This window comes from Canis lupus, chromosome 16 (assembly GCF_003254725.2).
Source record: "Canis lupus dingo isolate Sandy chromosome 16, ASM325472v2, whole genome shotgun sequence".
In the NCBI taxonomy this organism is placed as follows: Eukaryota; Metazoa; Chordata; class Mammalia; order Carnivora; family Canidae; genus Canis; species Canis lupus.
The window spans coordinates 5,034,748-5,050,985 of record NC_064258.1 but is presented as its reverse complement, the minus strand read 5'-3'; the positions used below and the strand labels follow the sequence as shown (position 1 = coordinate 5,050,985).

The window sequence follows — 16,238 nt, the reverse complement described above, 5'->3', positions numbered from 1 at the left end:
ATATTGGTTCAGTAATTATTAGCAAATGCACAATACTGATGTAAGATGTTGGAAATAGAAGACATTGTTTCTGATGACCTGGCCAATTTTGAGGAGTACTGGTCATGCATTTTGTATAGTGTCCTGCTATTGGGATTTTCTGGTGTTTTCCTCATAATTACACTGGAGTCATGGGTTTGGGGGAGGAAGACAACAGAGGAAGAGTGCCATTTTTTATCATATCATATCAAGGGTACATACTACAAATAACTATCAACACGACTTACCACCCACTGCTCCCGTTGACCTTGATCACCTTGATCATCGTCTGTAAGATTTACTCTTTACTCTGCCTCCCTGCACTTCCTTTCCATGCTGTACTTTTTGGAATGAAGTCACTATGTGTAGCCTACACTTACAGAGTGGGAATTCTTTGGAATTCTACAAGGGAGATTTGTCTTTTCTCTTCCATATGCTCTCATATTCAATAAATAGTATATATCAGTATGAACTCATATGCATACTTTTTTCTACGTTGGGAAATAATCTAATTTTGTGCGTTGCTCCTTATTCCAGCTTGGCCATCAGTTGTTTCCTGTATCTCTGACACACCTCCATCAGAAAGAGAGACAGTGTGTGTTTCAGGTTCATCGTATATATTTCCTGCCCCAATTCTAGAATCAGTCATTTCTCTAAGGAGCCTGATTCCTTTTGTTGGAAAATCATATTAGAGACCAAGGTCTGGAACCATGTCTTCTCATTACCATGGGGCATTTTATTCTATTTATTTAAAATTCAAAATGACATAGGGTAAGGTGGCTAGTGGCTTCTGCATTGGACAGTTCAACTCTAGTCTTTATTCTTAGGAATAAGGTTATATGACTACAGGATATGTAAATGCTCAACCTTACAAGATAACTCTTAATTGTTTTCTGAAGTGTATTTGCTACTTTAAACTTCCCACAGCAATGTTTGAATTCTTGTAGCTCCACTTTCTCTCTAATACTGTGTATTCCGAGATTATCACATTTATGCTAGTATGGTGACATCTTTGTTTTTGTGTCTACTTTTTTTTCCCTAAAAAAGCAATTGAGGAAGGAAGTCTTTCAGTTTGTTTTTTTTAAACACTTCTGTACAGATTTGTACATTAGCAATAGAAACAGAAAGATTTTTAACTGCATGTTCATATGCTTCCTTTATTTTGATAAGGAATTAAAGCAATTTACAAAATGGCATGAAATAGAGAAGTATTTACTTTGGTCTAATCTGCCTCCACAGGGAGCACCCTTTTCTTTAGAGAAGTAATTGTCTACTACAATAATAGCCTTATGTCAGTGGTATTTTGGAGCGATGAAAAAAATCTGAGTGTTGCCCTACATTCAGTATGGCTGTAAAGAAAGTGTCAGCACTACAAGAAAGCAAGATGATCTATACACTGAATTAATAGGCTAGAAACAGAAATTGGGAAGCATTCTTGTCTTAAGGAAATGGAAGATTTTGTATATGTCTCCACTTCTTTTTCCCCATCCTCCAACATCTGGAAAGGGCTGGCTTGGGCTTGGGGATAATAGTGTTTGAAACTCACATGACAGGATGATGTCAGCTTTTACTGGTTTAAAAATACATGCTATGACAAGATAAAGCAACATCAACAATAAATTGTTGGAATAGGGATAGAGTAAAATTGGAGGGGAAAAAGTGAAATAAAACAAGGATGAGTATATTTACTGCAAGAAATATGGAGTAAGATGATGCATATATATGAAAAGTAACCAACTGAACAGGGAACATAATGGATTACACTCCGTAGTGACCATGAAATTAAGAAATAAAAACAAAAAAAGAAACAAGCTCCCTACCCGCCCCCCCTCCCCCCCCCCGACTGCTCAGGAAAAACACAATTTTTCTAGAGGCACAAATAAATAATAGAAAATAGAAGCCAAAAAAGAAGAACAATAAAAAAAAAGGTGTTGCCAAAAAAAAAAAAAAAAAAAAGGTGTTGCCTAGTAAAAATCATTTACTTCTAAATCCATGTCAAATTTTATTCCTCAGTTCTTCCTCCATATAACTGAGTGCCAAACACACAAGCTGAGTAGTAGCTGGACACCTTTGGAGAGCAGTTGCAAGCATCACCTTCATTTCCAACTTCAACACTTTACCCAAAACTGCATTTTTACAAAGCACAGATTCTCATTTATGTGGAAAATAGTTTTATTATACATAGTGGGAAAACTGTATACTGGGTCGGACAATGTAGATTGCTTAATTTATTGGCTAGAAGAATGTTACTTAGATTATAAATGTTTGTAATTAAGAAACCATTAATATCAGAGTCTATTTTTGAAGTAGAAATCCTCTTTCATCTCTTCAAAATTCATTATGAAATTACCACCAGTTGGATCTAGATCCCAAGCAGACAACCTGCAGTTCCTTAATCAGCTTTCTGACCACTGACATGTATGATTGATACAAATGTGATTGTATGGGGAAAACAAGTATGATGCTTAACTGTAAGTTTGTCCTACATACTTTTTATCAAGTGAGGACATTCCTTTCTATTCCTAGTTTGCTTAAGATTTTTTTTTTTTTTAATGAGGAATGGATTTTAGATCTTGGCAAATGCTTTCCTGCCTCTATTGAAATGACTGCATGATTTTCTTTTTTAGTTTGCTAATATAAATTACATTACTTTTTAAACAGCTTTACCTATATATCAAACAATTCAATAGAATGGTTTTTACATTCAGACTTGTACAACCATTACCAATTTTAGATAATTTTTACCATTCCCTCCCAATTTTCTCTTTCTTATGTCACCACCCCCCATGCAACCACTGATCTATTTTCTGTGTAATGTCTTTGCTTATTCTAGATATTTCATATATGTAGAGTTTTATAATATGTGGCCTTTGTGATTGGTTTACTTCATGAGGCATAATATCTTTAATTTTCATCCACGGGGTAGCATATACTTCATTTCTATTTTTGCTAATAGTCCACTGTATGGCTATACCATGTTTCATTTATCATGCATCTGTTGATACACTGATTGACTTTTGAACATAAACTAGCTTTGCATTCCTGGGATAAACCCTACTGGGTTGGGATATTACCATTTTTACATATTGCTTGATTCAATTTTTCATCTATGCCATGAGGAATGTTAGTCTGCAGTTTTCTTTTGTAATATTTATGCTTAGTTTTGGTATGATAATGCTGACTTCATAAAATAAGTTGGGAAATGTTCCCTCCTCTACACTTTTTTAGAAGAGTATACATAGGCTTGGTATTATGTCTTCTTGAGATGTCTGGTACCATTCATCAGTGAAAATATCTGGATTTGGAGTTTTATTTATGGGAGGGATGTTAACTCTAACTCTTTCAATAGATGGAATATCTTCCAAGGTCTGTGGGAAAATGATTAGGAATCTTAGGTATTTTTTCTTAACCCTGACATTTTTGTTCTTCTCATGCATGAGCCTTTATTATTTTTATTTTTAATATCTACACTTCTTATAATTAATTTAAGGAAAGGGTTTCCAGGTTCACCATATAACCTGACAACTTGACTTCTCTTGTAGCATGTCTGCAGGGAAAAGTACAAAGACCAAAGGATTTGAGTGGTGGGTCCCCTCCAAAGTCATTTTTTCTTACCATAAATCAATAAATTGATATTTTTATTTTATATGTTAGTTTTGTGAGCTTGAGTAATGTGCCTGCCCCCCATCTTTGCACTGACAAATCAACAGCATCAACCTACAAGAACTTGGGCTATAGCAAATTATTTAAGAGTCTGCAACCATATAAACCACTGGGGAGTTGAGAAGGGACCTTTCTTTAGCTTATTCAACTCCTTTCCCTCTATGTTTCTCTCCCCAATCAAATCCCTTACCTATTTGAAATTCTAAACCTATAATATGAAATATAATTCCGAGGGAAAATGGTTTAGCCCTGCTTTTGATTTGAAGGAAGGGGACAATATATGTAAAAGTCTTGAAAATAAGTATTCAGCAGATAAAAATTCAAATTCTTCTTGGATCTGTGTTCTGCTTAAGGCATTACTACATGAAAAGATATTGCCCTGAAAAGAGAAATCAATACTAACCTGAGAAAAACCCAAGTGAAAACATCCTGAATGAAGTCTGGCATTCAATAGAAAGTTCACAGTCATGGACCTCTAATTGTCCAGTGAAAGGAATACTGATTCTTGACCTTCTTTAGATTATAGACCATTAGAAGAGTTTTGTAACTGTAAACAAGAAAGGAAGGATCAAAATGAGAAATTGAAGAACCCTCTAACAAGCTACTGAAAGTTAGAAGACAAAAAATGTTCAGAATAAAACTCCAAACGTATCAAAATATTAAGTTCTAATATGTTTTCTAAATAGTAAGCACAAGAATAAATTACTTTTATCATAGTTAATTGATCTGTCTTACATAATGTATTGAGACTTGTAATTGTCAGGAGACATGTGTACGACACATAAAGCACACACACACATTAAAGGATTTTATCTTAGAGCATTCCTTTGAATTGCAAAGGGAATTTATAATGCCACTCATGTCAAAGTCCTTAAAATGGATGTTTAATATTTCCTCATTTTCTTATACTTAGATGCCTTTCAAAGTTTTATCATTATTATTTTTTATTTTACCCCAAATATGTCCAATTCTCCTTTTCATCTCTTTCTGCTATCTGCAAAGTATGGTACAAAAAACAAACTACATCTCATTACCATAATACATACTTAAAGAAAAAGAAAACTAGCTAGCTCTTTTAAAATTATAAAGTTGGACCCTTCTATGTATTGGTGAGGATTTTCAAACCTCAGAAAATCTCTTATGTCTGTGAGTAGGAGTATAAACTGGCAAGTGAATTTGAAGAATAATTTAGTAGTATCTAGCAAGGTTGAAGATGCACATATCCTATGACTGGCAATTATGTAATTTATGCCCATGAACTAAGAAGATATATAGACACTAGAATATTATTACTATGTTGTTTGCAAGTCATCTGAAAACGACATAAATTCTCATCATTATGAGACTAAATTATCATATATTCTTATAAGTGACTTTTACCAACAGCAGCTTAAATAAATAAACCAGAACTATGAGTGTCAATATGTATAAACCTCAAAAACAAAACTTGAAGCAAATAAAGCAAGTTGTATAAGGCCATATAAAGAATGATACAATTTATATGTAGTTAGGATAATTTCTTTTTTAAAAAAGATTTTATTTATTTATTCATGAGAGACACAGAGAGGGAGAGGAGGCAGATACACAGTTCAGAGGGAAAGGAGGCTCTTCGCAGGGAGTCCAATATGGGACTCCATCCCCAGACCCCAGGATTATGCCCTGAGCTGCCAAAGGCAGATGCTCAACCACTGAGCCACCCAGTAGTCCCAGTTTGGATACTTTCAAACACTTTCTAGTCAAAGTATGAAGACAGGAAAGGAATGAAAAATGTTCAAACCAGGGTAGTGATTTGAGAGGTGCTACATTTGTATCTGTAATGTTTTGTTTGTTAATTTTCAGGGGTACACCTTGTTGATTATGTTATTTTTTCTTTTCTTTTTTTTTTTAAGATTTTATTTACTTATTTATTTATTCATGAGAGACACAGAGAGAGCGAGAGAGAGGAAGAGATGAAGCAGGCTGTATGCAGGGAGCCAGACGTGGGACTCGATCCCAGGTCTCCAGGATCATGCCCTGGGCTGAAGGCAGCACTAAACCGCTGAGCCATCCAGGCTGCCCGATTATGTTATTTTCTATACACGTTGTGTGACTGAAAATATTTCATAATAGGAAAAAAATTTCTTTTAGGCTATGATTCCTGTAGGGCATGTTGCCTCAAGTAAAAGTATTTGCTTTATAGGGAGTTAATTCTCTGGCCCTGAAATATGAAAGACCTACTCTGTTAGGATATGTATTTGTGATGAAATACAGGAAACTTGAAAAATGTAACTCTGAAATACCGTTATTGAAAAATATTTCATAATATTCCAATGGTCTCTATTAACTTAGATACAAGTAAGGCGAAGAGGGGATGTCTTTTCATCAATTTGCCTCTCCTTACTTTTATTGCTTGAGACGGTACAGCCATCCAACACATATATGTACCAAAGCAAGCACAAGACATTATTTTAAGTGACATGATGCACATAAATGTGAAGAATGACTAAACAGATGGTTTGTCTTTTGTACCATTGTTTTTATATTCTCTCTCTCCACTCCGGTCAATCTCTGCCTTCCCAAAGTTTAAGGTTCTCAGACTTGTACACTTTCCAATATCCCATGTTCTAAACTTATCATCACCCCTTTATGCGCAGGGAACGAATCTAGTGCTGTGCTGGAGGCCTCTCCTCACTGCTAGACTGGAGCTGGGCTCCCTCAGGCCTGGGGATGGGGTCCCTCTTCCTAGGATCACCTGCCAGGCCTTGTGACTGTGAATCCTTACATCATGATTTAATGTGATGTCTCCTGGGAGACCCTGGCCCCTTGGGGAAAGAACAGTGCTAGACTCCCTTCCTCTTCCATGGAGAGAAGAGTGGTCTGACTTTTCCTGGGATCTCCGTGAATGTCCAATTATGGTCCTGAGGAAGTATGTTTGGTGAAGCAACCTCCCTGGGTACTTTTGCCAGTGCTGGAGTAGCTTCCTCTTCTGTACCTGGCTCAGGGGGCTGAGGTTTTGATACATTTTCTAATAAAGAACTTTGTCTTGCCTCTAAAAAAATATTAAACTTATCACCCGTTTACTAGGAAATGAAGTTCAATGAAGGAGTTAAGCAGGAAGATTTCCTAGGAGGATAGACCTCCGTTAGCATTGAGACAAAGTACCTTGGGATGCACACTATAAATCTGACAAATTTAATGGACTAATTAATATGACAACTAATTGTTCTCTTAGTGGAAAAAATTGGAAATCAGACTAGGTAAACTAAGATATTTTCCAGCTCCAAAATTTACATAATTCCACTTTATTTCCCCCATCTGCAATATCCTACAATATTACCAGGTAGTGGTAAGTAAATATGGTAGAAGAGACAGAGATTTAAGAGTATGAGTCACAAAATCTTTTTTCAAGGGACTTGCATCCGGGAACAGATAAACAAAACAAAAGATACACAACAACACACAATAAAATATGTGATATACTGCTAATTCTCCAAAGTGATTTGCTATTATTAATCCTAAGTACCCTATCCTGGGCACCTTTATAAGCCTTGGAATCCTGAGAGACGCATATTAATTATCCCCATTTTATGTTGGTAAAGTGAAGACTCAAATAAATTTAAGAAAAGATAAGTTACCCAGATAATAGGATGCAGAGCTACAGTTTAATTCGGGTTGTCTGGATACAGATGATGTTTTGTTCACTTGCGTTACATACACTCTCCAATGGATCTCTTAAAATTATTTTTAAATAAGAAAAGTAATCTGAGACTACGTGCCTATGGCTATTAAACACAAATAGCAACAAACACAGGCGTGCAAGCAAGGTGCCCTTCACATTCTCCTTCACCTCAGCCTCCTCACCTTTTTGCTTCACTATTTGGGATCGTGCTATACATACTATTCTGTGACCTCTTTTTAATGGAGGAAAACACATCTTGTAGTTATTTCCTATTTGTTCATATAAACCTATCTCCATATTCTATAGCATAACTTAAACACTTCCTTATGTTTGGACATAAGCTGTTTTCCAATTTTTTCTTGTAAACAATGCTGTCATGAACATTTTTACTTATTTCACTTGGACTTCTCTATGCAGACATCTATGCACAACATTTTCCTGGAAGCAAGGTAGTGCGTCCTTTGATCTTATGAACAGCAAATCCTATTCTCGCCATCTCACTCACCCCAAATTTAATTCTTTAATTTTCCTGTTCTTTTTCCTCCCTCCTCCCTCCTTTCTTCCTGCCTTCCTTTTTTCTTTTGTGAAGATTTCTCCCTAATGTCACGCTCTGAAGTATGCTTTTTCACTAAATTCTTTCTCAACATCTCTTGAAAACTTGCCCTGGGATGAATTGCCACTTCAAATATTTTGTCTTAAAATTTAATTTTTTTTTAATTGTCTTAAAATTTAATGTTAAAAATGGTCACAGAGCAAACCAGTGTTGAGGGTTAATGCTTTATACTCATTATTATATAAACAAGATTTGTTTTCCCGAGGGGAATTATGAAGAATTGATAAATAAGGATTCTCCCCCCTTGAACATACAATATCCATTGGTAAATGTGAGTTTCTTTGAGTGTATAGAATTTCAAAAATGTTTTGAAGAAGAAAGCATACAGTGGAAGTAGTGAATACAAAGTGGATTTCTGAGTCAGAATTTCAGCTCTGCTACCCATTGGTGGTATGGATTTGGGCAAATCATTTATTTCATTGCCTTCGTGTTCTATATGTAAAGTAAGAATAACAATAACAATAATAATATTAAATGTTTTCAAATTTGGCTTAAGGCAGCATTTTCCACAGTGGTTTCACTTAAACCTAAAAGTTTCATGATCAAGTCAACATAAGAGACTCTGGGGAAAATAGCTTTTGCATTGTTTTGTTTTCACTGTAGATTTCCTCAGATGATTTAATATGTGAGTGTGTTTGGGGAATTGGAAAGTCAAGATACAATGTGAAGCAGTTCCTAAATTACCTAATTCCCCAAATCCTATTCTTTGAAAAGAATGCTTTGGAGGACTTGAGTTGCAAAAAACATATTTTGGGCAAATGCCTGTTTAAGATTAAAAAATAATGCCTACAAAACTTCTGGAATATTTTAGATACTCAATAATGCTTATTATTACTATCCTAAATCAACTTTTAAATATAAAGCAAAGGGCTATATAGAAGAGCCAGAGAAGAGGGGATGCAGCGAATAATAATTAATAAAGAACCCTTTTCCCAGAAGATTTTAAGAAAAACCTTACGCAATAAGTACACTTTAAAATGTAGCAGAGATTTAGAGAATTTAGAAAGTGAATGTCAGAGGAATTAGTCTTCCACACAGACATATTGAACTCCCCCTGTCTTTTCTACCATGGTCCCATGTGTGAGCATATTAGCTTGAGAGTAAAGAGCTCTAAATAGTCTGTGAGCACAAAGAACAAAGTAGTAGACTGATGGCCTCAATGACAAGGAACAGAACAGACATGAAAACAGCCATGTTGAGAGTGGGATATTGAACAAAGAAATTGTAGGTGCTGTTTATTCTGAGGGTTTGATCTATTTTTTTTTCACACATGGACAAATTCTGGTGAAATAATGATCTCTGTTGATAATTTATTAATTCAGGGCATTTGCTTTAAATACAGTAGGAGTCTATGGATTATTTCTGGTATCTTCTAATTGTCTGGTGCCCCTGATATTATTCTATTGATTGCACTTTTCCATTGTGTGTCCCAAAGGCAGAGAAGGGCAAACAGCAATCATGAAATATGAATGAGATGCCTCATTAACCTTTGGGCTTTTGAGTGCTTGGAAGCATCTAATCTATGTCATCGGCAAGAAGAGTCTGGAAGCACTGTAGGGGGTTGTGGGGCGAGAGGAAGGGCAGTTTACTTTGTGGTTGGTAAACTCTATGCCAAGCGCTGGCATGGTGCCTGCTCTGACACAACGGGATCCTGCATTGCACTAGAGATGCTGAGATTTTAGCAAACACAAATGTAATATAGAAAGCTTGCTGAAATTCAGAATATCAGGCTCATCTCCAAAGATTCTGACACAGCAGCTCAGGCCAGATTTCAGGCATCTGCATTTTAACAAGCACGGAGGTGATTCTGATGCAGGTGATTTGTGGACCACACTTTGAGAAACATCACATTAGACCCATTCAACAAAGAGTGAGTAAGCTGACAAAATTTAGATTTCTTGTAGTTTTTACCAGCGTACGTAGACCTGTCTCCTTTGCATCTCTTTTTCATTTAGAATAAATTTCCAACCGAAGTATGTGATACTAGCATTACGGCTGTTTATTCCATATCAACAGAAGCTACTTTGTCAACATTGGGTTGTCATTGAGACCATTTAGGGCTTTTTCCTTCAAAATTTACAGTGTCCTTACAGCTCTACAGTCATAGTGCTATGATGTAAATAGGACAGTGTCTATTTGCATCACATAATGTGTTACAGGCAGAGGACTCAAGAGTTTAAACATTTTCAAATGTTAAGAATGCCACATGACTCTGAAACTTGATTATATATAATCAAATGGTAGATAGCATATTATGATTCCATGTTGACCACAAGAACAGCACAAGAAGACTGGAAGGCCAATTTCCGAAAGAGCCAGTAGAAAGACTTAAAGAACATGAAAGGGAAAATTATTTCCAATCATCTGTCCTGAAGCAGCTCTACCTTTCCTTCTGGTTCCCTCAGAACACACCCACAGCATCTTGGACCAATGTCACCCAGGGTGGTGATGGTCACCCAGTACCCCCTTCCCATCTTCTCTTTTCTTTGTTTTCAGAAATCCCACCAAGTCCATAGCCTAGTCCTTTTATGGCTGCAAGCTTAGTTAATTCCTTGTAAACAGTTACTTTCTTATACCACCAATACAAACTGTTACTGTTGGCTTCAGTTGTCTCCTGGCCCCCTTGCAAGCCTGCCACACGCCTCGGGACAATCTGTAATCATCTTCATCTTTCTCTCTTCAATTGAGAAGGTCAATGAATGACTTAGCATGACTGTTACACGTAGAAATTATGACAGAGAGGTACATTAGAACCAGAAAAAGGAAAGTCATACATTGAGAAATATTAGATGTAATAATAATTACAAGCAAAAGAGTGTCATCAGGACATAAAAGGCCTGGAAAATGCTCAGAACATTTTCAGAATTCCTAAAATAGTTTCCATCTACCAGCTCATTCTCCACTAATTAAAATTACTTTGCCTCAAGGAGCTGCTTCCAAGATAAACTATGTTTGGTTAGATAAGCTATATTCAATTTTATTATTTTTCATTTTAATTCAATTCCAAGTTGTGTTGCTTGGTTTCACACAAACACACACACACACACACTCTCTCTCTCTCTCTCTCTCTGGTTTCTTTTAATACATTAAATTCAGGATAGACCAGGTTTTCTTGGGACAGTTGAGAGATTTTGCTTCACTCAGAAACACTGACTCTGCAGGAAAAACCGTTCCAGTTCTAAAAGCTATCTTTCAATAAATTCCTTAATACAACATAGGAGAAAATCCAAGAGGTTCAGAAAGGACATGAGGACTCATCTAACTGAGCTCCTTCATTCCATGGAAACTGAGTATCAGAAAGGTTAAGGTCGCACCACTAATTAGTTTCAGAGCTGGCAGTAGAACCCACGATATCTCTACACCACGCTTCGCATTTGTACACTGGGTTTGTCTATCGAGGAATCATCTTGATTAATTATTTATTGCATACACCAAACAATGATTGTGCTACTACTACGTGTATGGATCTGTGCTGAGCATCTGAAACACCAGGATGGGGCAAACAAAACAATTTCTGCTTTCATGTCTTTCACAAGGGGATTTACAATATGTTTTTTTTTTTTTCAGATAAAAAGGAATCTGTATCTGAGTGCATGTATTTTCAAGCAACCACTTCCAGAGCCCAATAATAAATGAGTCCATGTTCAGACAAAATTATAACCAAAACCTGTGGTTTAGGGCAACTGTAGAGATTTTTTTGATCTGGCTCAAAACCTCTTTTAAAAAATTATTTCATCAATTAATTAATATAACTCACCTTATTCTTGAAATATTTTGGTTATATACAAACATTTCTTTTTCTTCCTTTTTATATGAGTCAAGTGTTGCCTGGGAGAAGCATGGAGGAAGTAGCTCAGAAGATTTAACATGATGAATGAACAAATACTTATCAATGCTTATTATATGGTCCAGAGACTTCTGTAACTGAAAGAGACATGCCCCCAACCCCACCACCTCCATGGAGCTTGTGTTCTAGAAATGGAGACAGTTAATGAATAAGAAAAAAAAAAAAAAACATTTAAAAATGACGAAACAAACAAAGAGATTTCAAATTCTCATAACTGTTGTAAAGTGACAAGCAAGGTAATGTGGCAGAGGGAAGGCCAAATAAGAGGAATTTGCTCTAGATTAGATGTTAAGGAAGGGTGTCGAAGAGACGACAGTAAAGTGGAGATGTGAAGGATAAGAAGGAACCAACCAAATAAACACCTGGGGGGAAAGATCTTCCAGGAGTTTAATGGCAAGTGGAAAAGCATGAAATGGGAAAGGGATGGGTGGCTGGGGCTTCCTGGGCCCGGAGGTGAGGATGGAGCCAGAGGTAGAGAGGAGCCACACAGCTGCAGGGCATGGAAATCAACTCCCATTTTATTCTAAGTGTTGTAGAGGCTGTTGGTAATTTTTTTTGTTTCATTTTACTTTAGATGCAGTAAAACAGACTCTTTGAGACATGCAGTCCTGTGATTTTGGCAAATGCACGAAGTGGTGTACTGACCCCCAGAGTCACGAAGCAGGCATCATTTTACCCCTCAGCATCCTCACATGGCCCATCTGTCCTCAGCTCCTTCCTTCTCTTTCAATCTGTGACAATCCTGGATCTCTGTCCCTACCTGCAGTTTTGTCTTTTACAGAACACCATGCAAATGGAGTCACAGGATACATAGCCTTTTGGATACAACTTCTTGTTCTTGGAACAATGCATTTGAAATTCATCCATGTTGGGTGAATGAAGTCCCTTCTTTTCAACTGTTCATTAACACTGTATTGAATGGATGTCCCGGATTTGATCAATTTACCCTTTGAAGAGTACCTGAATTATCTTTTAAAATATTTTATTTATTTATTCATGAGAGACAGAGAGACAGAAACACAGGCAGAGGGAGAAGCAGGCTCCATGCAGGAAGCCCGATGTGGGACTCGATCCCGGGTCTCCAGGATTATGCCCTGGCGTGAAGGCAGGCGCTAAACCACTGAGACACCCAGGAATCCTCGTCTTTGGAGTTTAAAAACAAAAACCATGAGGCATATCTGGATGGCTCAATCGGTTAAGTGTCCAACTCTTGACTTCGACTCAGGTCATGATTTCAGGGTCATGAGATCAAGCCCTGTATTATGCTCTGCACTGGGTGTAGAGCCTGCTTGGGATTCTCTCTCTCCCTCTCCACCTACTCCCCCAACTGCAGTCTCATGAGTGCATACTTTCTCTCTAAAAAAAAAAAAAAACACCCAAAAACCAGAAACCCAATCTATGAATGTTTATGTAAAAGGTATTTGTATGAACATTATTTCTAGTTTTCTTAGGTAAACACTAGAACTGAGGTTGTTAAGTCTTATTGTAAGTACATGTTTAGCTTTAAGAAAATGTCAAAGTATTTTCTAAAGTAGCTATAGCATTTCATATGCCCAATGTTTGAGAGTTCCATTGCTCTGCATCCTTCTAAGTATGATATTAACAATTAAAAAATTTTTTAGGGGGATCCCTGGGTGGCTCAGCGGTTTAGCGCCTGCCTTTGGCCCAGGGCCTGATCCTGGAGTCCCAGGATGAAGTCCCACGTCGGGCTCCCTGCATGGAGCCTGCTTCTCCCTCCTCCTGTGTCTCTGCCTCTCTCTCTCTCTATGTCTATCATAAATAAATAAATAAATAAATAAATAAATAAATAACTCTTTGAAAAAAATTTTTTTTAGTCATTCTAAAAAGTAATTGGTATCTCATTGTGGTTTTGTTTTACATTAATGATATTGAGTATTTTTTTCTATCCTTATTTGCTATCTATAGATCTTCTTTGATGCAACATCCACATCTGTGGCACATTTCTTATTGAGGTGTTTGCTTTCTTACTGTTGAGTATTGAGATCCAAGTCCTTCTGAAGACTTTTCGTTGACTGATCTTCAAGTTTACTGACTATTCTCAGCTGTGTCATGTCTATGAAAGGCATTCTTCACTGCTGTTATGGTTTTTTTCTCTCTCCCCCACTTCATCCCTCCTTCTTTTTCTCTTTTCCCCTTCTCCCTTTCTTTCCCTAGCTCCCTCCCTTCCTCCCCCTCTCCTTCCCTTTTTCCCTCTTTCCTTCCCTCCCTCCCTCTCATCCTTCCTTTCTTCCTTCCTTCCTCTGGTAACACTTGTCATCTGATCTTGAATTTGTAAGAATATTTTGGAGCTATTTACAGAGTTAAATTCCCCATTAGGTAGTTCCAATATCTGTGTCGTATCTGAGTATGGTTGTATAGATTGTTTTGTATTTTGGCAGTATGTTATTCCTTGTTGTCTTTTTATTTACCTCATGATTTTTGTTGAAAGCTGGATATTTTGTCGGGGACAGTGGAGTCTGACATAGGTTTTATGCCCCGTAGTGAGTATGCCTTTCCTTCCACACCTGGTGGGTTTAAAGCCATGAACTTGAAATTTGCTTAGATTTTGTGTCATATATGGATGGGAGTGATGATCCTTCCTGGTCTTTATATCCTGAGAAGAAACCCAGAAGCAAGCCCCCATATTAAAACATTGTAAGCATGGAAATTACACGATTTGGTTGATTTACATTTAAAAATTATACTGGCTCAGTGTTGACTGGATTGAAGCTGGGCAAAAGTGAAAATAGGAACACCAATTAATTTAATAAATTACTGAAGTAGTTAAGGTGATGAATAATCATGGTTTGGGTTCAGCAACATGTTGTTTATAAAATTCAGTCTATTTATCAAATTGACTTAACAGCACTGCATAGGATTAGTAAATATAAGCCAGTTGAGTGTTGAGATGTCTGCCAAAAAACCCTCCATGATTCTATTTCCAGAAAAGTTGATCTGTAACCCCTATTCATAGCAACAATTACATAGGAGTAAGCTGTCTGTCAAAAATCACTCCTAATTAATGGGAATAAAACCACATCACTTGCCTAAATCAGAGTATCAATCCTCCCTCTGCATCCCTCAAGGGCTGCTCATGTAAGTTCAGATGGTATCCAAATACTTGGTCCAGAATTGGGGCCCTTTTACCTATCTGCTCTCATCTGTCACTCTTCCTTTTGTTCACTAAGCCCCAGCCACACCAGCTTCCTTACAGGCTTGCAACATCATAAGTCGATTATCACTGTAGAGTCTTTGCTACAGCCAGCCAACCCCTTGGCCTGGGCTATTTATACCTCTGACAAAAGATACTGAGATTTATAATATATCCAGAAGAAAGTGGATATCAGATTTCCATGAAACATCTTATTAGCTGATAAAGCTATAATATGGAAGCTGTTATACATTGCCACATGCTTTATTCAGCCAACCAGCCACAGATGACCATGAGCACAGTGTTGAAGAAAGTAAATAATCTGGAAAGAGTTGATTAGATCAACCAGTGACTGTGGTTCCTGGACCATTATGGATCTTCTTCAACTGCTTTAGGGAGCCTGATACAGGGCTTGATCCCAGGACCCCAGTATCATGACCTGAGCCAAAGGCAGACACTTAACTGGCTGAGTCACCCAGGTGCCCCTCCCTCAATATTTTCCTTTTTTCTCCCTCAGCATTCTTATCTCAATTTTGTGTCAGAATCTGTTCTTATTCCTGATCCTTAGGGATAAAATCAAGATTCCCTAGAGGATGTATTATGACAATAAAATTTTTTTAAAAAATATTTTTATTTATTCATGAGAGACACACAGAGAGAGAGGCAGAGACACAGGCAGAGGGAGAAGCAGGCTCCATGCAGGGAGCTTGATGTGGGACTCGATCCCGGGTCTCCAGGGTCATGCCCTGAGCTGAAGGCAGGCGCTGAACCGCTGAGCCACCTGGGCTGCACTATGACAATAAAATTAAACATTTTTGTATTTGGTAAAAGCCAAGGCTGCATCTTCTTGTGATTTTTTCATCTGCCTCCCTACCCCTACTACTTCTTACACAGGAGCACCACTGTTTAATATGAATGGCTAATGGTTGGAGTTGATATGGGGTACTAAGTAGCATAAGTTGGGTTGCCAGATAAAATTGTAATCACTCCATTTTGAATGGAGCAACAAATGAAGCAACAAATGCTTCTATAGTAAAATCATGTTCCAACTATTTATTTTATTTCTTAAATATTTACTTATTTATTTTAGAGAGAGAGAAAGCATGAGCACATAGAAGAGGGGAGGGGCAGAGGGAGAGGGAAAGAAACCCAAGCAGACTCTTTGTTGAGCATGGAGTCCTACCTGGGGCTCAATCCAAGGACCCTGAGATCATGACCTGAGCCAAAACTGAGAGTCAGATGCTTAACTGACTATACCACCTAGACGGCCCTGTTTCAAATATTTAAA

General features: G+C 37.3%; 1 long non-coding RNA gene across 1 annotated transcript in view; it reads right to left on the bottom strand.

Annotated features, from left to right (window-relative positions):
- Positions 1 to 4,087: 4,087 nt before the first annotated feature.
- Positions 4,088 to 16,238, bottom strand: part of LOC112650940 (uncharacterized) — a 36,924-nt gene continuing 24,773 nt past the window's right edge. Inside the window, exon 3 of the long non-coding RNA XR_003130531.3 lies at positions 4,088 to 4,228. This is a non-coding gene — a long non-coding RNA (uncharacterized LOC112650940). The remainder of the gene's footprint in view (positions 4,229 to 16,238) is intronic.